A 24,013-nucleotide genomic window follows, 5' to 3' on the forward strand; every position below is an offset into this window, starting at 1 on the left:
TATATATACACAATGGAGTACTATTCAGCCATTAGGAACAATGAATTCATGAAATTCTTAGGCAAATGGATGGAGCTAGAGAACATCATACTAAGTGAGGTAACCCTGACTCAAAAGGTGAATCATGGTATGCACTCACTAATAAGTGGATATTAACCTAGAAAACTGGAATACCCAAAACATAATCCACACATCAAATGAGGTACAAGAAGAAAGGAAGAATGGCCCCTTGTTCTGGAAAGACTCAGTGAAGCAGTATTCGGCAAAACCAGAACGGGGAAGTGGGAAGGGGTGAGTGGGAGGACAGGGGGAGAGAATGAGCTTACGGGACTTTCGGGGAGTGGGGGGCTAGAAAAGGGGAAATCATTTGAAATGTAAATAAAAAATATATCGAATAAAAAATATTTAATTAAAAAATGTAAATAAATAAAATAACCAATTAAAAAAGAATGATTTATAGAAAGGATAGCAAAATAAGTCAACAGTTTCTTTTTTTGGCTTAAATGACTCTGAGTGATTGCTACTTAAAACACTGGGGTCTGCAATATGAAACAAGACACTACTGTAATATACCAATATTACCAATTGAAAATCAAATACCACACAGTATTTATTTCTACAGTAATGTTACCCATTAAAAATCAAACACCAAACAATATCTTTTTATACTCTGAAGCATCTTTCAAGAAGATTTTGATTTTGATTGTATTTATGATCCACAAGCTTTGGAGAGAAAGCAATCTATGATCAACTGGGTAAGTCACACCCCTCCATGCCAGGAAAACCTCTTCTCTTCTTTCACCCCAGGCTAGGTTCTTAGTCTTTATTCCTAGTCAAATATCTGCCAAGCCGAATAGTCCTAATTGGTTAATAAACTGGCTCCAGCTGCCGCTCTTGCTGTGAAAAATTCAATAGAACAAGAAAAAAAATCAATTAGCATGCACCTGACTATATTTAGAACCAATTTTGAAGTGGCCTTTTACTATGACAATCAAAGCAACAAATGTTGAAAATATAACAACAAATGTTAAGAATACAAAGAGATTGGAAAAGAGAGACCTGTATCTCCATTAACCTGAGTTAGTGAGACTGGCTGGGCTAAGCAACCAGCGGGATGGGTAAGGGCAGGGAAAGCCCAGCAGCTTTCCATGACCGCAACAAAAGAGGTGATGTTTATGGTTTGAGGATGAGCAGGCTTGATAGGCTCACATTTGGATTGTTATCCTCACCCAATGCTGATGCTATCTGAAGAGGTTGTAGGAAGTGCCAGAAGGAAATTCTTCCTGAAGAAAAGGAGTCACTGGGTGTGGGTCCTTCGGGGTGGGATTACTTCCTTTGGCTTTTTCTAACTGTGCTTCCTTTGCTTTGGAAAGGAAATTTTTTTCTACCATAAAGTGAATTAACTGGGTTAGTTCTGCCCAAGTCAAGGAAGCAAAGAGAAGGTAGATATTACAACCATGAAGATGTCACAGTAACCAGAAAGGAAGGGACGTCCTAGTTAAGAGTTTCTATTGCTGTGATGAAACACTGTGACCAAAAAGCAAGTTGGGGAGGAAAGGATTTTATTCAGCTTATAGTTCCATATCATCTTTAAAGGAAGTTAAGAACTCAAACAGGGCAGGAGCTGAAGCAGAGGCCATGGAGGGGTGCTGCTTACTGGCTTGTTCTCCATGGCTTCCTTGCTCAGGCTGTCGTCTTATCAAACCCAGGACCACCTGGCATAACAGGCTGGTCCCTTCCCCATCAATCACTAGTTAAGAAAATACCCTACAGGCTTACCTACAGTCAGATCTTGTTGAGACGTTTTCTCAATTGAGACTCCCTTTTCCAGTGACTCTAGCTTGTGTAAAGTTGACATAAAATTAGCCAGCATTAGGGGGTATGGAGGAAGAGGCCATGGTCTCATCATGCCCCCTCCATCAAGGCAATGGCCACTATGAGCTAATTTCATCCCACAAGATCACATCATTTAAAAGTTCCACCACCTCCTAAGAGTGACACAGACAGATGACCAAACCTTTAACATGTGGTCCTGTGAGACGCATTTATCTAAATATTTGCAGGAAGATTCCTAGATAAATTAGGTTGCTGAGCTGTCCAGGGTTGAGAATACTCTGGAAAGACCAAAGGTAAGAATGGCTTCTTGCTACACAAGGCTGAGGACAGAGATGATATTTTTAAATCATCTTGACAGTGTCTTTAATTATTCTACAGGTGCATCTTTGATAATTCTCAGTGGGTTTCTAGACTGATCGTTACTGCCTTATATAGTACCCAGTGTTTCCCTCCTGTTTTTAAAATGTATAGTTAATCCTTCCCTATCGTCCATACTTCCAAAATGCACAAATCTGGTTAGAATTCACCACCCCGTCAAATGATAACTTGGTAGTTAAGATATAGTTGACCTCAAGTGTTGCTATGATCTCTTGTCCCAAGAGAATTTGCTTCAGTTTTCAGGGTCACCCTGTAGGAAGCTCATTCCTGCTTAGCAAGGATCTTGCAGATACCATCCTCATTGTGTGGGTAAAAGAACAAAGGTGCTTTGGGTGACTTAAGTAGACTATCATGTCATCTACAAATAGTGATCGTTTGACTTCTTCCTTTCCAATTTGTATCCCTTTGACCTCCTTATGTTGTCTAATTGCTCTAGCTAGAACTTCAAGTACTATAATGAAAAGATATGGAGAGAGAGGGCAGCCTTGTCTAGTCCCTGATTTTAGTGGGATTGCTTCAAGTTTCTCTCCATTTAGTTTGATGTTGGTTACCAGTTTGCTGTATATTGCTTTAATTATGTTGAGGTATGGGCCTTGAATTCCTGTTCTTTCCAAGACTTTTAGCATGAAAGATGCTGAATTTTGTCAAATGCTTTTTCAGCATCTAATGAAATGATCATATGTTTTTTTTTCTTTGAGTTTGTTTATGTAGTGGATAGCATTGATGGATTTCCTTATATTGAACCTTCACTGCATCCCTGGGATGAAGCCCACTTGATCGTGGTGGATGATCATTTGGATATGTTCTTGGATTTGGTTGGCAAGAATTTTATTGAGTATTTTTGCATCAATATTCATAAGGGAAATTGGCCTGAAGTTCTCTTTCTTTGTTGGATCTTTGTGTGGTTTTGGTATCAGTGTAATTGTGGCTTCGTAGAACGAGTTGAGTAGTGTTCCTTCTGTTTCTATTTTGTGGAACAGTTTGAAGAGTATTGGTGTTAGGTCTTCTTTGAAGGTCTGATAGAATTCTGCACTGAAGTCATCTGGTCCCATGCTTTCTTTGGTTGGGAGACTTTCTATGACCCCTTTTATTTCTTTAGGGGTTATGGGACTGTTTAGATGATCTATTTGATCCTGATTTAATCTTGGTGTTTGATATCTGTCTAGGAAATTGTCCATTTCCTCCAGATTCTCCAGTTGTGTTGAGTATAGGCTTTGGTAGTAAGATCTGATGATTTTTTTGAATTTCCCCAGTTCCTGTTGTTATATCTCCCATTTCATTTCTAATTTTGTTAAACTGGATACTGTCTCTCTGCCCTTTGGTTAGTCTGGCTAAGGGTTTATCTATCTTGTTGATTTTCTCAAAAGAACCAGCTCCTGGATTTGTTGATTCTTTGTATGGTTCTCTTAATTTCTACTTGATTGATTTCAGCCCTGAGTTTAATGATTTCCTGCCTTCTACTCCTCCTGGGTGAATTGGCTTCTTTTTGCTCCAGGGCTTTCAAGTGTGTCATTAAGCTGCTAGTGTATGCTCTCTCCATTTTTTTTTTTTTTTTTTGAGGCACTCAGGGCTATGAGTTTTCCTCTTAGCACTGCTTTCATTGTGTACCATAGATTTGGGTATGTTCCACCAGAGAACTCCTACAGCTAATAAACAACTTCAGCAAAGTGGCAGGTTATATAATCAACTCAAGCAAATCAGTTGCCTTCCTCTACTCAAAGGATAAGCAGGCTGAGAAAGAAGTTAGGGAAATGACACCCTTCACAATAGCCACAAACAATATAAAGTATCTTGGTGTGACTCTAACCAAACAAGTGAAAGATCTTTACAACAAGAACTTCAGGTCTCTGAAGAAGGAAATTGAAGAAGACCTCAGAAAATGGAAAAATCTGCCATGCTCGTGGATTGGCAGGATTAATATAGTTAAAATGGTCATCTTTCCAAAAGCAATCTACAGATTCAATGCAATCCCCATCAAAATCCCAACTCAGCTCTTCACAGAGTTGGAAAAAGCAATTCTCAAATTTATCTGGAATAACAAAAAACCCAGGATAGCTAAAACTGTTCTCAACAGTAAAAGAACTTCTGGGGTTATTAGTATCCCAGACCTCAAGAAATACTACAGAGCAATAGTGTTAAAAACTGCATGGTATTGGCACAGGGACAGGCAAGTGGACCAATGGAAAAGAATTGAAAACCCAGAAATGAATCCACACCTATGGTCACTTGATCTTCGACAAAGGAGCCAAAAACATCCAGTGAAAAAAAAGATAGCCTTTTCAACAAATGGTGCTGGCTCAACTGGAGGTCAGCATGCGGGAGAATTAGAATTGATCCATTCTTATCTCCTTGTACTAAGCTCAACTCCAAGTGGATCAAGGACCTCCACATAAAACCAGACACACTGAAACTAATAGAAAAGAAACTGGGGAAAACCCTTGAGGACATAGGCACAGGGGAAAAGTTCCTGAACAGAACACCAATAGTTTATGCTCTATGATCAAGAATTGACAAATGGTATCTCATAAAATTACAAAGTTTCTGTAAGGCAAAGGACACCATCAAAAGGACAAAACGGCAACCAACAAATTGGGAAAAGATCTTCACCAACCCTACATCAGATAGAGGGCTAATATACAATATATACAAAGAACTCAAGAAGTTATACCCAGGGAACCAAATAACCCTATTAAAAAATGGGGTACAGACCTAAACAAAGAATTTTCACCTGAAGAAATACGGATGGCTGAGAAGCACCTTAAGAAATGCTCAACATCTTTAGCCATTAGGGAAATGTAGATCAAAACAACCCTGAGATTTCCACCTCACACCAGTCAGAATGGCTAAGTTTAAAAACTCAGGAGACAGCAGATGTTGGCGAGGATGTGGAGAAAGAGGAACACTCCTTCCCTGCTGGTGGGATTGTAAGATGGTACAACCATTCCGGAAATCAGTCTGGCGGTTCCTAAGAAAATTGGGCATGATACTTCCGGAGGACCCTGCTATACCTCTCCTTGGCATATACCCAGAGGATTCCCCAGCATGCAATAAGGACACATGCTCCACTATGTTCCTAGCAGCCTTATTTATAATAGCCAGAAACCGGAAAGAACCCAGATATCCCTCAATGGAGGAATGGATACAGAAAATGTGGTATATATACACAATGGAGTACTATTTAGCAATTAAAAATAATGAATTCATGAATTTTTTTAGGCAAATGGATGGAACTGGAAATTATCATCCTAAGCCAGGTAACGCAATCACAAAAGAATACACATGGAATGTAATCATTGATAAGTGGATATTAATTAGCTAAAGCTCTGAACACTGAAGATACAATTAGCATAGCAAATGATTCCCATGAAGAAGGAAGAAGAGGGCCCTAATCCTGGAAAGTCTTGATTCAGCATTGTAGGGGAATACCAGGACAGAGAAAAGAGAGGGGGAAATATAGGAAAATGGATGGAGAGAAGAGGACTTTTGGGACATATGGGGGGGGGGGGAGACTGGGAAAGGGGAAGGCTTTTAGAATGTAAACAAAGAATATAGAAAATAAATTTAAAAAATTTAAAAAAAAGAACAAAGGTGTGTGAATGTGTGCACCCCCAGACACTGAGTGCAGACTCCGTGGGTCATTCTGAGTATACTGACTCTCTCACCTCTAAGATGATTTTCTCCAAGGCCCACCCACTTTAAGGAAAAAACTTGGCAAAACTTTACACACTGTAAGATTCAGGAGAACACCCACACACAACATCTTTTTCCCACAAAACTCAAGTTAAAAGACCCTTTTAATGACCCAGATTTCCCACTTCTGAGGTCCTAATCCTTGTTTGGAAATAAGGTAAAAGTTTCTTCCTGCTCCCAGACTTCTTGTAAGAACTTGTCTCCAAGTCCGTTGCTTGCAGTTGTGTATAAAATTTATTGGCCCAACTAAACTACAACTTCTCAAGAGTTGGAACATTTTTAAAATTTTTATTGAAAACATCTGATGAAGAATTTTTTTTTCCATTTTGGCATAGCACACATTGAATAATCACGTGTCAGCTGAATTAATGTGTTAAGCCAAAATTTATTTTTGCCTCAAGTGTGGGGGACAAGCAATTGTCTCATGTGAAGGTTTTAGGAGAAAGTCAAGGAAATGATTCTGGGGACAGCAAACCGGGAGAAGTAATGAGGAGGGAGAGCTGGGTACCCAACAGTGGCAGCGTCACAGTCACTCAGGGGACCTTGACCATTCACTCCACATCCTAGCGGATAACCACCACCAGTGTCTCTAACATCACCTCAATCATCCTGTTCACATGAAGACTAGGGCAGTCTCTTCCAATCTTACAGTGAGAAAAATGATGAGAGACAGAGGTGAAACTTTCAGTGTCTTGAGCTTGGTAGAAAAGCAATACCAATCCACATGTGCTAATATTCTTTATAAATGGACTTATGATTCTTCTGTGAATGCGCAGGATGTTGCAGGAACATGCTCATGGTGTGGCAGCGTGCTCACTCACAGTGGTTGTGGCACGTGCAGAGGTCAGAGGTCAACTTCATTCCTGTAGTTCTCTGCTTTCTGTTTTGTGTGGGCTCTGGCTGCCTGGTCTGCCTGCTGAACATTTTAGCTACTGAACTGTCTTACTAGCCCAGATTCCTATTACTCTCGTTGAATATTTAGGATAATAAGAGCAAGAAATAGTGTAAGGGTGATAATCTTAATTTTTAAAAATCCATCATCCTAGCTGTACGTGATGTACACCTAGTACATGATGCTTTCTGGGATCCCATTTCTCAGAGGTGGCAGTCACACTGGTGGGTACCAAGAGCTAAGATTCTGAAGCTGAATCCAGAGCTGCTGGATTAACAGCCTCAAAGGACGCCTTTTGCGTGCTATTTCCATCCTGAGAGATGCTAATAACCACCTCGATGTTGTAGAATCAAAAGGAAGTTCAGACCTTATGCTAAGGACTGCATACAGCAAATTGAATATAAAAAGCCTTCTTTCCATCTGAGAAGCTATTTCCAAGGTGTCTTAGCTCCCTAACATCAACCATGCATCAGGAAAACGCATTTACATCCTAATAGGAACAGAATTCACAAGCAGGAGGAAAGAACATTTGTTTGGTAATGTTCTCAAAATGGCCTCCCCTATGGTCCCTGCAAGCATTTCTTAGAAGGCAATGGTAATGGAGGTTATTGATTGATTATTGATTGATGTTATTATTCTGTTATGAATTCTTATTTATGTATTCAATCATTTGCCAAATCAAGGCTTTTGTCAATAGGAATATTATATCCAATTATCTATTAGCACCGGACATAAAACATGTAAGAACGCCCTGGCCACTTATTTCCATCTATCACAGCAATGAGATAAAACAATGAATTTTGGGGTTAGGGAGAATCATATGGCTTTTTAAAAAAAAATCTGAAATGGGCAATAGTATACATTTTTTTTTAAGTTCAGAAGGGCCACATTTTCTATTTAATGCAGTTTTTCAAAGATTCTGTGTCACAATCTACCAACTGGTTAACTTCAAATTCTCTAATGGCTCTCTGAAATAATGGAGGAAGACGACAGAGGTGCAAGGGGGTTTCTAAAGAAGCACCCAAGAGGATTTCTAAGTGAACTCTGCGCGCTCCTTCAGCATTGGCTCCCGGTTTTAATATGAGCTTCTTTAGTAGCAAACTCCTGAGGCCTGGGCTAGTCAGCGCTTTTCTCAAAGGCCGAGGGACCGCTCACTGGTTGGAGGGCTTCACAGAAGGTCTGGATCGGACTGTTAGATGGCTCCAAACTTGACCTCATTTGTCATCTGGTGGGACAAAAATACGTAATTTGGCTCTCAGCAAAACGCAAGGCCCCCTTCCGACCCTAGGAAAGTATACTAATGTGGATCCTTCTGCCTGGTTTTCTTGATGTCCTGGAAAACCCCAATTTTTCCTTCTTTAAACCCACAACTTTTCTATGTCTCATTGTAGAGTCATTGAGTAGCTCTGCACTCCCCTTCCCTTACCCTGGTGACAATCCTGCACAGTTCCTCATCAAACTATGACAGCCGTGTGTCCAGTCTCCTTGATCTTATCAAGCTAATGGGCACATACGTGAGTTGGGAGTCAGCATGACTTCAATTAGCAGGTACAACTTATTGTCTTCTTAGTCAAGAGCATAAATGTAACCGCCTCCGCTTTAATTACTATCGTGTCATATTTCCAAGCTTTGTGACAAATGAGTCTATAAAATGCAAATCAATTTTGCCATCATAAGTACTCACACAAACACTTGATCAATTGCTATGTGTTTCTGGCACTTCTGGGTTCCCCCATCCATATAAACTAAAATAATTAAATAAATAAATGAAAGTAAAAGAAAATGACAACGTTTTCCCTAGTGATAGTCATCCCCCAGATCTGGACTCACTGAGCACATAGATTTTGCTCCCAAACACCTGCAAAAATAGCTGTTCTCCGTGGTCTTCCAAAGAATTTTCATACAGTGCAGCACTGTTCAGTGTTTAACACATCAAAGTCATGTCAAGTTTCCCAACCTTCTGATCTTCCTTGTTCCAGAGGTAGGTGGAATGCTGAGTAGCATTTCAGAATTCTTTCCTAAATCAGAGCTGGTAAGATCTGCAAAGTGTGTTGTTGGAAACAGTGATTTCTTTTCCACCCTAGGAAACCACGTATGTGCAGGAAAAGCTGAGTCCAGAAGAGGAAAAAACCTTTCAAGGAAAACCCAGACTGTGGCCCCCACAGGTGAGTCACAGGCCAGGGGCGAGCAGCACAGGTCCCAGCTTAGCGACCAAAAGGACATAAGGTTGAGAGGGACTGGAAAGAAGGGTGGATCTGAGGGTCTTGGGGAGATGAAAGGGGATAAATATGAACAAAATACAGTGCATGAACATATTAAATTCCCCAATAATTAATCAAAATGCTATATTGATTTTTTAAAGCCTGCATATGTACAGCTGGGTGCTTAATACAAAATCATAATTAAGGTAGGAGAACTAAAAGTTCAAGGCCCATCTTGGCTTCATAGTGACTTTAAGATCACCACGGGCTACGTGAAACCCTGTCTCAAAATGATAGTGGTGGTGGTGGTGGTGGTGGTGGTGGTGGTGGTGGTGGTGGTGATGAAGATAATGATGATGATGATGAAGAAGGAGAAGGGGAGGAGGAAGAAGGAGAAAAAGAAGGGGGAGGAGGAGAAGGAGGAGGTGGAGAAGGAGGAGGTCTATAACCAATCTATGAAATGAGAGGTACTTACTTGAAATTACAGAATCCAGCTTCCAGAATAATCTCAGACTTGATTCCTGTGAACATTAACAGAAGGTGGGTCCCTCTTTGACTCTCCAGAAAGAGCAGTGGTTTCAATTAGTTTCACAGACAGAATCTCTTGTTCCTTTAAGGGCATTTAATTTGCCCAGCATGGGAGAAAGAGGGAGAAAATGAAACAGAACTCCAGTCTCAGTTCCCAGTAGGAGCTCCCAGAAGGAGTAGAGCAGGGTTGAACAGCTCCTTGCCCTCCTGAGGCCTTCACACACCAATCTGTTCACCCAATCCCCTTTCCTCCTCTTTCCTGCATTTTCCCACCTCGTGGGTATGTTTATGTCAAAGTTGGTTAGCACTGTGGGGAATACTTTATGCTGTCATGTCATTTATTTTGACTCTGGATACCTTGAAATCAAAGGAGATATGTTTTGCAAGTAACACTGAGCGCCATACCCACATCAATTCCCAGACTTGATGTCTATGTCTTTTAATTTCTTAGGTGGATTCTTACTCTGACTTTATATTAAATATTATTTTGTAATCTTTCATAGATTCTTATGTGTGCACACGCGTGTGTGTGGAGGCCAGAGGTAGATATCAGTATCTTCTGCGGTTCTCCACCTTCTGTCTGGAGACAAGGCCACTCACTGACCTGGAGGTCACTGGCTGGACTAGGCTGCCTGGGAAGCAGCCCCTGGGATTCTCCTGCCCTCACCTCCCCTACACTGAGACTCCAGACATTCATCACCATTCATACCCAGCCTTGTTACCTGGGCTCTAGGGATTTAAATTCTGGTCCTTAAGTTTGCACAGCAACCATATTACCATCTGAGACACACACACTCTTGCATAGTTCGAATTTGAGCAAAGTCTTTATTTCCAAAAGCTGAGTATTTACGTAGGTTCTAGGTTCTGGATATATTATACCACCCAAAAGTAAGACCCCTGGTACAATGGCAATCTTACAGTAAAGGAATCTGAGAAAGTATACTTTCCCTTCCATTCCCCTATGAAGCCATTGAAGGATTTTCTGCAATTCCCAGAATCTGGTCATAAAAGTGTCATATGAGAAGGACCTGGTACTCAGGACACAAGGATGCAGGGAAGTAGCTCCATGAACCTGCCTAGCTGAGCTCCTCCCAATTGTTACTTTTATATTAAACTCTTTTATCTCTATCTTATTTATCCTCAACTCTCCATCCTCCACCAAGTACAGTAGAAACCACTCCAATTTAGCTGTTTCTTTCAGTCTTAGTTTCCTTGTGATGGAAGCTCCCCATTGGGTCACATACATGAAGTGTGCCTTCTCTCCCTCACTTACTCTATTGTTGCAGAGTACTAGGTAGTGAATCTAAGAAAGAATGTGAAGAGTTGGCTTGTTCTTCACATACAGTGTTATCTACCTTAGAGATGGTGTTTCACTGTCCTGAAAAGTCATATGGACCCACCAGAAATATAAAGTTGTTTTTGAAAGTTAAGCTGACAAGAAAAAGTAAACTGATTTTGTCTGAACTAGACAAGCAATTAATATTACAATCAACACTGAATCCCGTAGCTTCCAAATTCCAAATTGTATAGCTGACAATGCCTGTACCACCCAAGGCTAAAATACAGAGATGCCAGATTAGGAAATCACTACTCTATAATGGATCATAAAACTTAAATGCTATGAGATAGATAGATAGATAGATAGATAGATAGATAGATAGATAGATAGATAGATAGATGAGATAAAAATATGGCTGGATGGTTGGATAGATAGACAGACAGACAGATAGATATCCAGCCAGCTCCAGTTATTTGGAAGCTGTCTCATGTTGGACGTATACATTGTTACTATGGGGACTGGAGACCTGCCAGGTTGCCTGGGGTATTTGCGAGATCAGAGTGTGAGTGCTGAAGGCAAGGGTGTACAGAAGTATGGAGGCCTCAGGTACCATGAGCACCAAGGGTACAGAGTGTCACAGACTGATGCTATATCCTCTGGGAAGGTAGGGAGCTCTCCACCACCGACCTGGCCATGTTAGGCTCCTAGTTGGCTCTTCATAAGCCTGGTGTCTTCAGACTCTGCAGCTCACATGTTTGTGTTTCTGTATGAATTAAGCCAAACTGCCAACGGTTATGGAAGACAGCCTTCTCAGATTTCAGAGCTTCTCCCCAACTGTGACGGTTCAATTGAATACAAAACAAATGTCCTTGTACAGATGCCTTGATTACACACCAATCAATCCAATATAAATTGAAAACGTTACATCAAAAATGACAATATTCAGAACCTCCTAATATCACACCCAAGTCTCACCTATCTCAAATGTTGCCAGAACATTCCCTCCACTGGCAGGTGGGGGCATCCTCCAGCATAAAACCTGTTTTATGAAGCAGTAGCCATTTTGTAATCTACATCAGTTATGCCTCTCATGGTTGTGACTAAGACTAAAGCAACATAGGCAAAGGATTTATTTCAATTTCCAGTTCCAAGAGCCACAGACTGTCATTGCAGCAGGATGTGAGGCAGCTGGTCACATGCACTGCATAATACTCAGGAAGCAGAGGAGATGAATGTTTGTCTTCAGGTTTCTTCCTTGGCTCTATGCAGCCTAGAACCCCAGCCTGTAAACTAGAGCCACCCACCTTCAAGGTGGGAGATGCCATTATCAATTAACCTAATCTAGACACCCTCTCAAGACATGCTCAAGGGTTCATCTCCTGGCATACTTTGGATCCTGCCAGGCTGACAGCCAATGTTAACCTTTGGGACTGGAGAGATCACTCAGTGGTTAGAACACTTGTTGCTCATGCAGCGGACAGGGATTTGATTCCCAGCAGCCACATGATGGCTCCCAACCCTCATTCCAGTCCCAGGGGATCTGTCACCCTCTTCTAACCTCCATTGGCACCAGGTATACCTGTGGGACACATATATGCCAACAAAACATTCACACGTGTAAAAACTGAACAAATTTCATTAAAAAAAAATAGTAACCTCCCAGTTCTGTGAGACCGGGTGGAAGGCTTATTGATGTGGGGTTTACCAAACAGCAGCCCTGACAGGTGTCATCCTTTGGCTTCAATGAACAGCAAGCAGAAGTAGGTGAATGTCCAGTGTCACAGCTCTTAAGCCCATGGTGTTAGGATTTCCTGGGACTCCCCCAGTAACCCAAGCCTGGAGTGCCCATCTCTAGATCTTCTCAGCCTTCATCTTCTTTGCTTCTGCCCCACTCATTCTGACCATTTCTGACTCGGCTGTTTTGGGAGACTCCCCCAGCTGCCTTGTCACCACTGTCACCATGGCTACCTTGGCTGCTATCCTTTCTTCACTCTGCTAAGGGTGAGAAACCAAATACAGGCAAGGATCAGCCCGGTGTCATAGGACCAGAAGGAGTCAGCCATAAGCCACGGGGTCTGCAAGTCCAGCCTAGGCCTTGGCTTGGGATTTGCCAGAACCCAAATGACTTCTCACCTCCCTAAAGTTCTTATCTGGGAGAGCAAAAGGACGCTGGCCAGCTGACCAGTAGCACTTTCAATGACAGTAACCTCTTTGTATCATCACTCAGTCATCCTCTTAAATAAAATCCCGTGAATCGAAATGAGATAGAATTTTTTTCCTCCAAAAACCTTGTCTTAGTTAGGCTTTTACTGCTGTGAACAGACACCATGACCAAGGCATCTCTTATAAGGATAACGTTTAATTGGGGCCGGCTCACAGGTTCATAGGTTCAATTCATTATCATCAAGGCAGAAACATGGCAGCATCAAGGCAGGAATGGAGCTGAGAGTTCTACATCTTCATCTGAAGGCTGCTAAGACAAGACTAGCTTCCAGGCAGCTAGGATGAGGTCTTAGAACCCACACCCACAGTGACACACCAACTCTAAGGCCACACCTACTCCAACAGGGCCACACCCACTCCAACAAGGCCGCACCCTCTCCAACAGGGTCATAACTTCAAATAGTGCCACTCCCTGAACCAAGCATATAGAAACTGTCACAGACTTCAAGTTAATTAACTAAATAATAAAATAGAAACCTGCAGAATAACAACAACAGAAAGCTGAGAGTACATAATAGTAAATACACTCTGCATCTTCAGAAGGACAGGGAAATCATTACATCAAGCTTTCGTAAGTAAGGGATCCTCTGTAATCTACTCTTTACCCCTCCTGGACATTTCTGCAAACCTCTTTGAATTAAAAGATGGAACCTCCTACTACACCCAACCTGGAGGCTTACTCTGTTTCCCATGACCCAGACAAAAGAGAACTCTTAGACCTAATTTACCTTGATGATGCAGAACCAGGACCAGTTGTTTTCATAATTAATTTTAAAAAAATGACTTCAACATTAGTTGCAGTGACTCATAATATAACGTCCCAAGACTCAGTCACCCTTATGTAGCCTATTTCCATTGTCTTATGTCATCCCAGATGGCACACAGATGGCCTTCTCATAGACGGCATTGCCTTTCACAGCAGCCGAGTCAGGCTGGATGGTTGAGGCCCGTGACCCCGCTACTGAGACTGAGGCCAGAGAAGCGCAAGCTCAGCAGCTACAGAGCAACGTCAAGGCCAGGCTGGGAACCTCATCAAACCAGGCTGGGAACCTCAGTTTGACATCATCTCAAAATGCAGACTGTTTTTCAAAGGGATGTTGGGTCGATGATGCTGTAGTACGTGAGGTTCTGTTGCCCGTGCTAGAGTTGAGGGCGGGCTGAAGCAAAGGCCTTAGCTAGTAGCTTAGATGCTTAGCTCTCCAACTCTTCCCTAGGGTGTCGGGTATATTCACACTACCATGAATAAAACCTCAGAGCACTAGTTTATAACTCTGCATTCATTCAAATATTATTACTATGCAACATATGCTGTCTATCACCTTGTAAAATCATTATGAATTTATTAGTAGTAGTGCTCCTTTTCCTTCATTTACTAATCTCATTACCTCAGTGACTGGAAGCCACTTGCTCAATGGCTGTTTCAAGTCTAGAATTTGAAACAATGACAACCAAAAGGCAACAAAAACATAAACACCTAAGAACAAATGTCTCGGTGTGTTTATGACAGAGGAAAATGTTAATCTCTTTAAAGATATGAAAGTGTGTGTATATTGATAGGAAAATTACTAAGGCCAGAGAAATGGAAAGCTGTGAGAGCCTGGCGAGGACAGAGGGGAAGATCAGAGTGAGACGTGCTGAAATTAAAGTCAGCGGACTACGCCAGCAAACCAATGGAGTGGGTGATAGACAGAAATAAAAACCATAGATCAAACGAAGTCTCCACTGAAGGGAGAGGTGTGGGGGCCAGAAGAACACAGACAGCACTGAGGCAGACCACTGAGGCCATCGAGGAAGTGTGCAAAGACAGAAGAGAACCAAGATCAAGAAGCATAGACGCTTAGCACGGATAGCAAAGAGTGAAGAGACACTTGTGCAAGGCAAGGGGATGTGGTGTCTGAGAAGCCGTGAAAGAGGCCTCAGAAGAGAGAGAGGGGGGCTCAGCTCTTTGCGCACCATAGCAAGATGAGAATGGAGAGGTATCAGCCGCAGGGTTATATCTGCTTTTGCTAATAGCTAAGTGAGATTACCCTTATCTTCATACTGATTGGACTGTAAATACTTAAAGGCAGAGACAATGTAATTCTAGCTCTCATGGTATGGTCCTGATATTTACAGAGGGCGCGTTCAGTAACTACATCGTGATGTACACCACTAATAGGAAACATAGAGGTTACCTAGCCACACCTCCTCAGCTTTATAAATAAAGCGTCCCACACCAGAGAGTGTTTAAACGACTTCCCCTCAGGCTCTTTATTAATAAGCAGCTGCTTTGACGGACACATAGCTCAACACCTAGAATGTAGAGGCAAAGAGAATTGCAAGTTCAAGGCCAGCCTAGACTATCTAGCAAGACTCTATGTCCACCTCCCGCAGGTAATATCTGTCATTTATGCCACATGAATTCCTAATCCAGTGCACCTTTTTACTTAACACTGGGATTTCACTTAATTTTACAACAGAGTCCATAAAGATTATTTTTCTCTTCTGTAGTCAGGTTCCTCTTCTGACAGAGAAGCCAAAGTTTTGGGTCTGAATCAGATGAGCTATGAACAGAAAGAAAACAGTGAAAGGAGCCATCCCTCTATTGAATCTTCATTTGAAGATTGTTATATGAAGATAGACACATAACAAAATATGGATGCCTCCGCGGGGAAGACTGAGGGGATAGAGAAGTTGTGCTTGTGTGTGAAACACTTGGTCTCTCACTCCCTCTTACTCCCAACCATTCAAGTTGAAGTCCTTAGCAAACAAACTGAGCTGAGGAAGGAGTTAGTTAGTAGAGAAGCGGCCTCTTCCTTACCTCCCCTCACACCCCCACCCCTGCCATGGTATTTCTTGTCTTCTTCATTCTTGCGTGCTCCGGTGCCTGATCCTGAAACCTAATGTGTTCCCCTCCCTGCGTAGTCTGTCAGACGGAAGTCTGCCGGATCCTGGAGGATGGAGGATTCCTTGGCTAACAATTCCGAGTTGCAGCTCTTCCAGTCAGGGCAAACAAGGTAGGAACCCAAGCAGCTGTTCACATCACACCCACACTCAAGAGCAGAGGACAAGGCCCACGCCTCGGCTGCCTGATGCTGCTCTTCACCCAGAGAGCTTGCTTCGCTCTGCCCACATCCACCGTGGATCTTCCCACCCCAATTAACAGGCATGACGATTCCCTCTCAGACATGCCCACAGGCCAACCCGACTTAAACAATTCCTCAATTGAAACCCTTTTCAGCTAATTCTAGGCTGTGTCAAGTTGACAGTTGAAACGATCAGCACAATGATTCACTTTGAATATTAAATAAATCAGTACCACATATGCTCTAAGATTGTTTCCGATGAGGCCATGCCACAAGAGGCCAGTGTTGTTGATTCCTTCACCCTGGGAATGCATATTCTTCAGGAGGTACTGCTGTTTGTACCATAATTACACAATGTGGTTTTGGATTGTAAAATAGACTATACTATCTATATTTAGGCTAAAGATTTCCTACTACTTAGAATTAAAATGCAAAAGCATACCCTTTCCAATTTTTGACACAGAAAGGGGTAGATGACCAAAGTATTTAGTAGAATGCTAATTTAGACTGATTTTTTTTTAACTTTCATAAACAAAATGAAATGGGAAAGAATCAAAATGGAAATTAGGAATATGCAAATTAAGAAGACCGTGGGGGTGTTTTTAAACCATCTGAATTTTCATTTCCAGTTAAATTGATTTCCCTTCTTGCACAGGGGAAGAGATTTTGATCATGGTTCCATCTGATATCTCTTGAAAGAGAGGCACGGCTGACTCCTAATTCTGAAAGTTTTTCCAGTCGGTGCCCTTACCTCCGGAGAGCTCACCAGGCTTGGCAGAAACACATGGCACCTGCCTTTTACCCACAAAAGTCGTACCAGAAATAATGTCTCAAAGAAAGGACAGAATTTAGGAAAAGTCTGGTGCACAGTTTGTCCAGGCAATACTGGTTGAAGCTGGCCAATTCCAGTCCTTAACGAGAACATGCCCGTGGGATGTAGACCCTTTCAGAGTTTGCCTGTGTGGAATAAGTCACCACCACATTTTGGCATCCTCAGTGCTTAGGGGTGAATTCTTGCTTTGTTTGTTGTTTGTTGTTTTTGTTTTCTTTGGTTGGTTAGTTTTTTGTTGCTTGGTGGTTTGTTTGTTTGCTTGTTTGTTGCCCACCTCACAGGAAACTGAACTGAAATGTTTCTTCAAATAGTTTGGACTAGCCGGCTATAGTACAAGTATCATACTCTTGTCTGGGAGGAATGGTTCACAAGTCTCGCTCTGCCAAACTTACTCTTGGCACAGGGCACAGCATGCTGTCTCTGAGACCTGACATGCCACTGTGTTTAACCAGCTCCATTATCTGCAGCAATGTGACAAGGACATCTGTGTCTTCTCCATAAAGCTTGAGCTCATCTAAGTGGAGAAGACTGTACCCTATTTGCAACTATTTCCCACAAAATACATATAAAATTCTCTAAGAGAGAACAGCACTCCTTGAACAGATGGTGAAGCCAGAGCCATAGATCTGATAGGTGGGTTCAGAGCATCTTCTGTGTAGCTGTAGTCAGCAAAACCTTAACTCTAGGTGAGATGAAACATCTCGAGAAAACTGAGGAACATTGAAATCCAAATCCCTGGTGTGATGGTTTGTATATGCTTGGCCCAGGAAGTGGCACTGTTAGGAGGTGTGGCCCATTGAAGTAGGTGTGTCACTGTGGGCTTGGACTTTAAGACCCTCATTCTAGCTGCCTGGAAGGCAGTATTCTGCTATCAGCCTTCAGATGAGGATGTAGAACTCTCAGTTCTGCCTGCACTGTGCCTGCCTGGAGGCTGCCATTCTCCATCCTTGATGATAATGGACAGAACCTCTGACCCTGTAAGCCAGCCCTAATTAATGTTGCCCTTATAAGAGATGCCTTGGACATGGTGTCTGCTCACAGCAGTAAGTCCCTATCTAAGACACCTGGACTAGACCTCCACGGGGCCTTGATTGAACTTATCACCACCAGGCAGCTGACTGAGCCCAAACTCTACTTCTAGAGGAGAGCTACATAGCATATGATGCTAAGAGTGTTCTCAGTCTCCAGGACATATTTCCTCACTGCAAAAAGGAGCTGCCTTTGTTGGATCCCTAGAAGAATTAAAAGTATAAAAATCTATAAAATAGTACAGTGCTTAATACTAAGCACCACATATATGCTTGTACATGTGCCTTATCTCTCTCTCTCTCTCTCTCTCTCTCTCTCTCTCTCTCACACACACACACACACACACACACACACACACACACACACACGTTAGTAATAAGCATTCAAAGACATTGAGAGAAGAAGCAAAGAAATAGGTGGACTCTGGATGACAAAAGCTAAAAGCAGAACATGGTTCTGGTTAGTGTATTCTCCTTTAACCTGTTGGGTTTTTTTTTTCTGATCTTATTTTAATTTGAGATTTATTTTTAAATTGAGATTTGGTTTTATTTTATGTGCAAGAGTTATTTTGCCTGCACATGTACCTGTGCATGAGACGTATTCAGTGCTCACAGAGGACAGAAGAGGATGTCAGATCTCCTGGAACTGGAGCTACAGCCAGTTGTGAGCCCTGTGGGTACTAGGAATCAAACCTGAATCCTCTGGAAGAACAGCCAGTGCTCTTGACCACTGAGCCATCTTCCCTGCCCCCTCCTCCTCTGAGCCACTTAAGATGAAAACTAAAGGAATCAGGTCACCAACAGGAAATCCTTCAGTGTAGAGCAGAACAGGCAGAAAAAGAAAGTTGAGGTAAAAGTTCCTGATTAGGGCTAGATATTATCACATGACCTCTGTTCATAAAACTACATTACATATTCATGGTGATAAAATGTAAAATTTAAAGTTAAAAAGTCAAAAAACACAGTATCTAACAAAAAATCCAACTATCTCTAAACCTATGTTTACTTTCCAGATATACATACATATACACATACATACATACGAGAAACATCTAGAAATCCCACAGTGGTGACAGTACTTCATGAAAGTCAACGACGGAACACAGCAGCCTGCAGTACAGATGACAGCAAGGGTCCACTAAGAATGGTGTGTATTAGGCTACAGCCCCGTGATAGGCTCATGAATGAGCTCCTAAGGAATCATGTTTTAAAGGCATGGTGTCCAGACCATGATGAAATTGAGATGTAGTGAGAACTCTGAGTCTGGTGTCTACCAGGAGAAATATCACTAACTCCATACATGTCCATCAAGGGGATGCTGGGTCCCTGGCCCCTTCCTGTCTCTCTCTTTGCTTCCCACACAGGCCTCCTCTGTCACTTGCTCCCGCCATGATGTATGGCACTGCCACAGGCCCAACATGGCAGAGCCAAGGAATCACAGACTGAAATTACAGATTTTTTTTTCCTTAATAAGTTGTTCATGTCAAGTGTTTTGCCACAGTGACAGAAAGCTGACTAATGCATGCACATATCTTATAAATTCAAACTATATAACTATTCAAAATGCCATTGGTGGGGCAAAGGAACACCCCTTCCTCTACCCCTTTTCTAGTTTCTCTGGAATGAACTGGAAAAGCCAGATTATTTGGATAAAACAGTGGCAAATTTCTTATGTGCACAGAGTCAACTACACGATGTCATTACTTACCAACCTAATACAATTCAGAGCCTTACACCCAGGAGAGGAGGAAAATGGACTGACAAATAATTTTGGCATTTCTGGGAGATCATAAATGGCCCAAGCCACAAAACTCAGCTTCTAGAAAGATGTCAGAGTGCAGACAGGACAGAATCGTGTTCTACCTGTGTGAAGCCTCTAGCATCTGAGGACTTACAAGGCATTTCACTTAAATTACCAGTGTACCATGGTGCCACAGTTTGTGGTGAGATTCCCCAGGCTCCTTCACTATAAACATAAAGACAGACTTAGGAAGGAATTAAGAAAAATGAAAATCGCTTAATTTCCTAGAAAATGTGGTGGGTCAATGATGTAAATTTTAAACATTTCCATTGATATGTGTAATATTGTTTAGGCAGTATATGCATACACTACATATCTACTTTTTCAAGAAACTAGTTATTTGAATAGGACAAGCAGTTATTTAGCTCCAATCATGCATGTTAAAAATAATAACTAGGCAGCAGTAGCTGGTCCAGCTGAAGGGCCATCAGCGGTGGAACCAAGGCGACACAGGGTCCAGTTAGGCCCTGCGCCCACGACAACTGACCTTCGCTGACCAGCCGGGCGGCAAGTAGCTGCGGTTCTGCGGAGCCTTTCGCTGCACGGAAGCCACTTCAGAACTTGGCTTCCCGCCAGTCAGGAGAGACTCACCTCCATCTTGATTCCGGGCTCCAGAGATCGGACAGACTGAGGTACACAAACATAATCCTAGGCCCAACACCGCAGGGGTCTGAGCCTGATGGGCGTTGGCCTGCACCCAGGCCCTGGGCTGTTCGAGTGGCCATCGGGGCGCCAACCCAGCCAGGAGTTTTTTTTTGCCCTGGCCGGCGCAAGCGCCACCATTTTGCCTACAGGAACCAGAGTGCTCGGGAGGGCAGAGACGGCTAACAAGCGTAGCCTGAGGCTAACAAAACGGGAGTCTAGGCCCCAAAAGGCACAGGACTGACCCCAAGAACTGGGCGGCTTGGTGGGCCATCTGTGTGTCAACCCGCCCAGGAGGTTATTAGCACAACAGACTCTCCCGGTGCTTTCGGGGAGCTCGGATGCGCACGCCCGCCATCCGGGTCACCTGGCGGACCCAATTAACAGTCATAGCCCTAGGGGAACTTTGCTCGGACCTTGGCCTCCCAGGCTTTTGCCTGGACTCAGGGCCTGGGCGACAAGGCTAACCTAGTGTGCGCCAGCACGGTTGGGGAAATCGGCTGCCCAGAGGAGTGAGCGGAACACAGGGGAGGTCACAGCAGCATATACTTTCGGAGCTCCCTGGGGGTGCACACGGGTTCAATCTGGTCCACAGACACAATCTGGGGCAAGGCCTCAGGCAGAAGCCCTCAGGTCAACTCTCTCCGCTTCAGATCAGCCTGGGTGGCCGCACCACATCTCCAGGTCCCTCAAGAGGCTAGTGGGGGCTTCTGGGCGGCCAGCTGGGAGAAGTCGGTGTGCTCCAATAAATCCTGTGGGCCCCAGCGGGAGCCTTCAGGTGCCTGCTTCGGGATCTGAACAGCCTGGACAGCAGCACCCTGTCTACAGGCAGTGCAGGGTGTAAGCTGTGCACCAGAGGCCAACGGGGAAGGGGCAGCTTGCACTGGTGAGTCCAGCACTGACAAGACCAAGTAACACCAGTGAGAGCTAGATGGCAAAAGGCAAACGCAGGAACGTCACTAACAGAAATCAAGGCAATATGGCAACATCTGAACCCAATTCTCCTCTACCAGCATGTCCTGGATACCCCATCACACCAGTAAAACAAGATTTGGATTTAAAATCACTGGTCATGATGCTGGTACAGGAACACATGAAGGACATACTTAAAGAAATTCAGGAGAAAATGGATCAAAAGTTAGAAGCCCTTGCAAGGGAAACACAAAAATCATTGAAAGAAATCCAGGAGAATACAAAAGCCAACAAGGAGGAAATGCAAAAAACACTTAAAGAAATACAGGAGAACTTTGGTCAACAGGTTGAGGTCATGAAAGACGAAACACAAAAATCTCTTAAAGAAATACAGGAGAACTTTGGTCAACAGGCTGAGGTCATGAAAGAAAAAACACAAAAATCTCTTAAAGAATTACAGGAAAGCACAAACAAGCAAGTGAAGGAGCTAAGCAAAACCATCCAGGATCTAAAATCAGAAGTAGAAACAACTAAGAAAACTCAAAAGGAGACAACTTTGGAGATAGAAAGCCGTGGGAAGAAATCAGGGGACAGAGATGCAAATATCAACAACAGAATACAAGAAATATAAGAAAGAATCTCAGATGCTGAAGATTCCATAGAAACCATGGACTCAACAGTTAAAGAAAATGCAAAATGCAAAAAGCTTGTAACCCAAAATATCCAGGAAATCCAGGACACAATGAGAAGACCAAACCTAAGGATTATAGGCATAGATGAGAGTGAAGATTTACAACTTAAAGGGCCAGCAAATATCTTCAATAAAATTATGGAAGAAAACTTCCCTAACCTAAAGAGAGAGATGCCCATGAATATACAAGAAGCCTACAGAACTCCAAACAGACTGGACCAGAACAGAAATACTTCCCGTCACATAATAATCAAAACACCAAATGTTCTAAACAAAGAAAGAATATTAAAGGCAGTAAGAGAAAAAGGCCAAGTAACGTATAAAGGAAGACCTATCAGAATCACAGCAGACTTTTCACCTGAGACTATGAAGGCTAGAAGGTCCTGGGCAGATCTCATGCAGACTCTAAGAGAACACAAATGCCAACCAAAACTACTATATCCAGCAAAACTCTCAATCACCATAGATGGAGAAACTAAGATATTTCACGACAAAACCAAGTTTACACAATATCTATCCACAAACCCAGCCCTAAAAAGGATAATAGGAGGACAACACCAATGCAAGGAGGGAAACTTCACCCAGAAAAAAGCAAGATAGTAACCTTTCATCAAACCCAAAAGAAGTTAAGCAATCAAATTTAAAAAATAACGTCAAAAATGATAGGAAGTAACAATCACTATTCCTTAATATCTCTTAACATCAATGGACTCAATGCCCCAATAAAAAGACACAGACTAACTGACTGGATACGTAAACAGGACCCTACATTTTGCTGCTTACAGGAAACACACCTCAGGGTCAAAGACAAACACTACCTTAGAGTAAAAGGCTGGAAGACAATTTTACAAGCAAATGGTCTCAGGAAACAAGCTGGAGTAGCCATTTTAATATCAGATAAAATTGACTTTCAACCCAAAGTCATCAAAAGAGACTCTGAGGGACACTTCTTGCTGGTCAAAGGAAAAATACAACAAGAAGAACTCTCAATCCTGAACATCTATGCTCCAAATGCAAGGGCACCCTCTTTCATAAAAGAAACTTTATTAAAACTCAAAGCACACATTGCACCTAACAAAATAATTGTGGGTGACTTCAACACTGCACTTTCCTCAATGGACCGATCAGGAAAACAGAAACTAAACAAGGACACAATGAAACTAATTGAAGCTTTGGACCAATTAGATTTAACTGATATATATAGAACATTCTATCCTAAAACAAAAGAATATACTTTTTTTCAGCACCTCATGGTACCTTCTCCAAAATCGACCATATAATTGGTCACAAGACAGACCTCAACAAATATAAGAAGATCGAACTAATCCCATGCCTCCTATCTGATCACTATGGAATAAAAGTGGTCTTCAATAGCAACAGAAACAATAGAAAACCCACATACACGTGAAAATTGAACAATACTCTACTCAATGATACCTTGGTGAAGGAAGAAATAAAGAAAGAAATTAAAGACTTTTTAGAACACAATGAAAATGAAAACACAACATACCCAAATCTATGGGACACAATGAAAGCAGTGCTAAGAGGAAAACTCATAGCCCTGAGTGCCTCCAAAAAGAAAATGGAGAGAGCATACATTACCAACTTAATGACACACCTGAAAGCCCTAGAACAAAAAGAAGCTATTTCACCCAGGAGGAGTAGAAGGCAGGAAATCATCAAACTCAGGGCCGAAATCAATCAAGTAGAAACAAAGAGAACCATACAAAAAATCAACAAAACCAGGAGCTGGTTCTTTGAGAAAATCAACAAGATAGATAAACCCTTAGCCAGACTGACCAAAGGGCACAGAGAAAGTATCCAAATTAACAAACTTAGAAATGAAAAGGGAGACATAACAACGGAAACTGAGGAAATCCAAAAAATCATCAGATCCTACTACAAGAGCCTGTACTCAACACAACTGGAGAATCTGGAGGAAATGGACAATTTCCTTGACAGATACCAAATACCAAAATTAAATCAGGACCAACTAGACCATCTGAACAGTCCCA

The sequence above is a fragment of the Apodemus sylvaticus genome, chromosome 12, assembly GCF_947179515.1.
Source record: "Apodemus sylvaticus chromosome 12, mApoSyl1.1, whole genome shotgun sequence".
NCBI lineage: Eukaryota > Metazoa > Chordata > Mammalia > Rodentia > Muridae > Apodemus > Apodemus sylvaticus.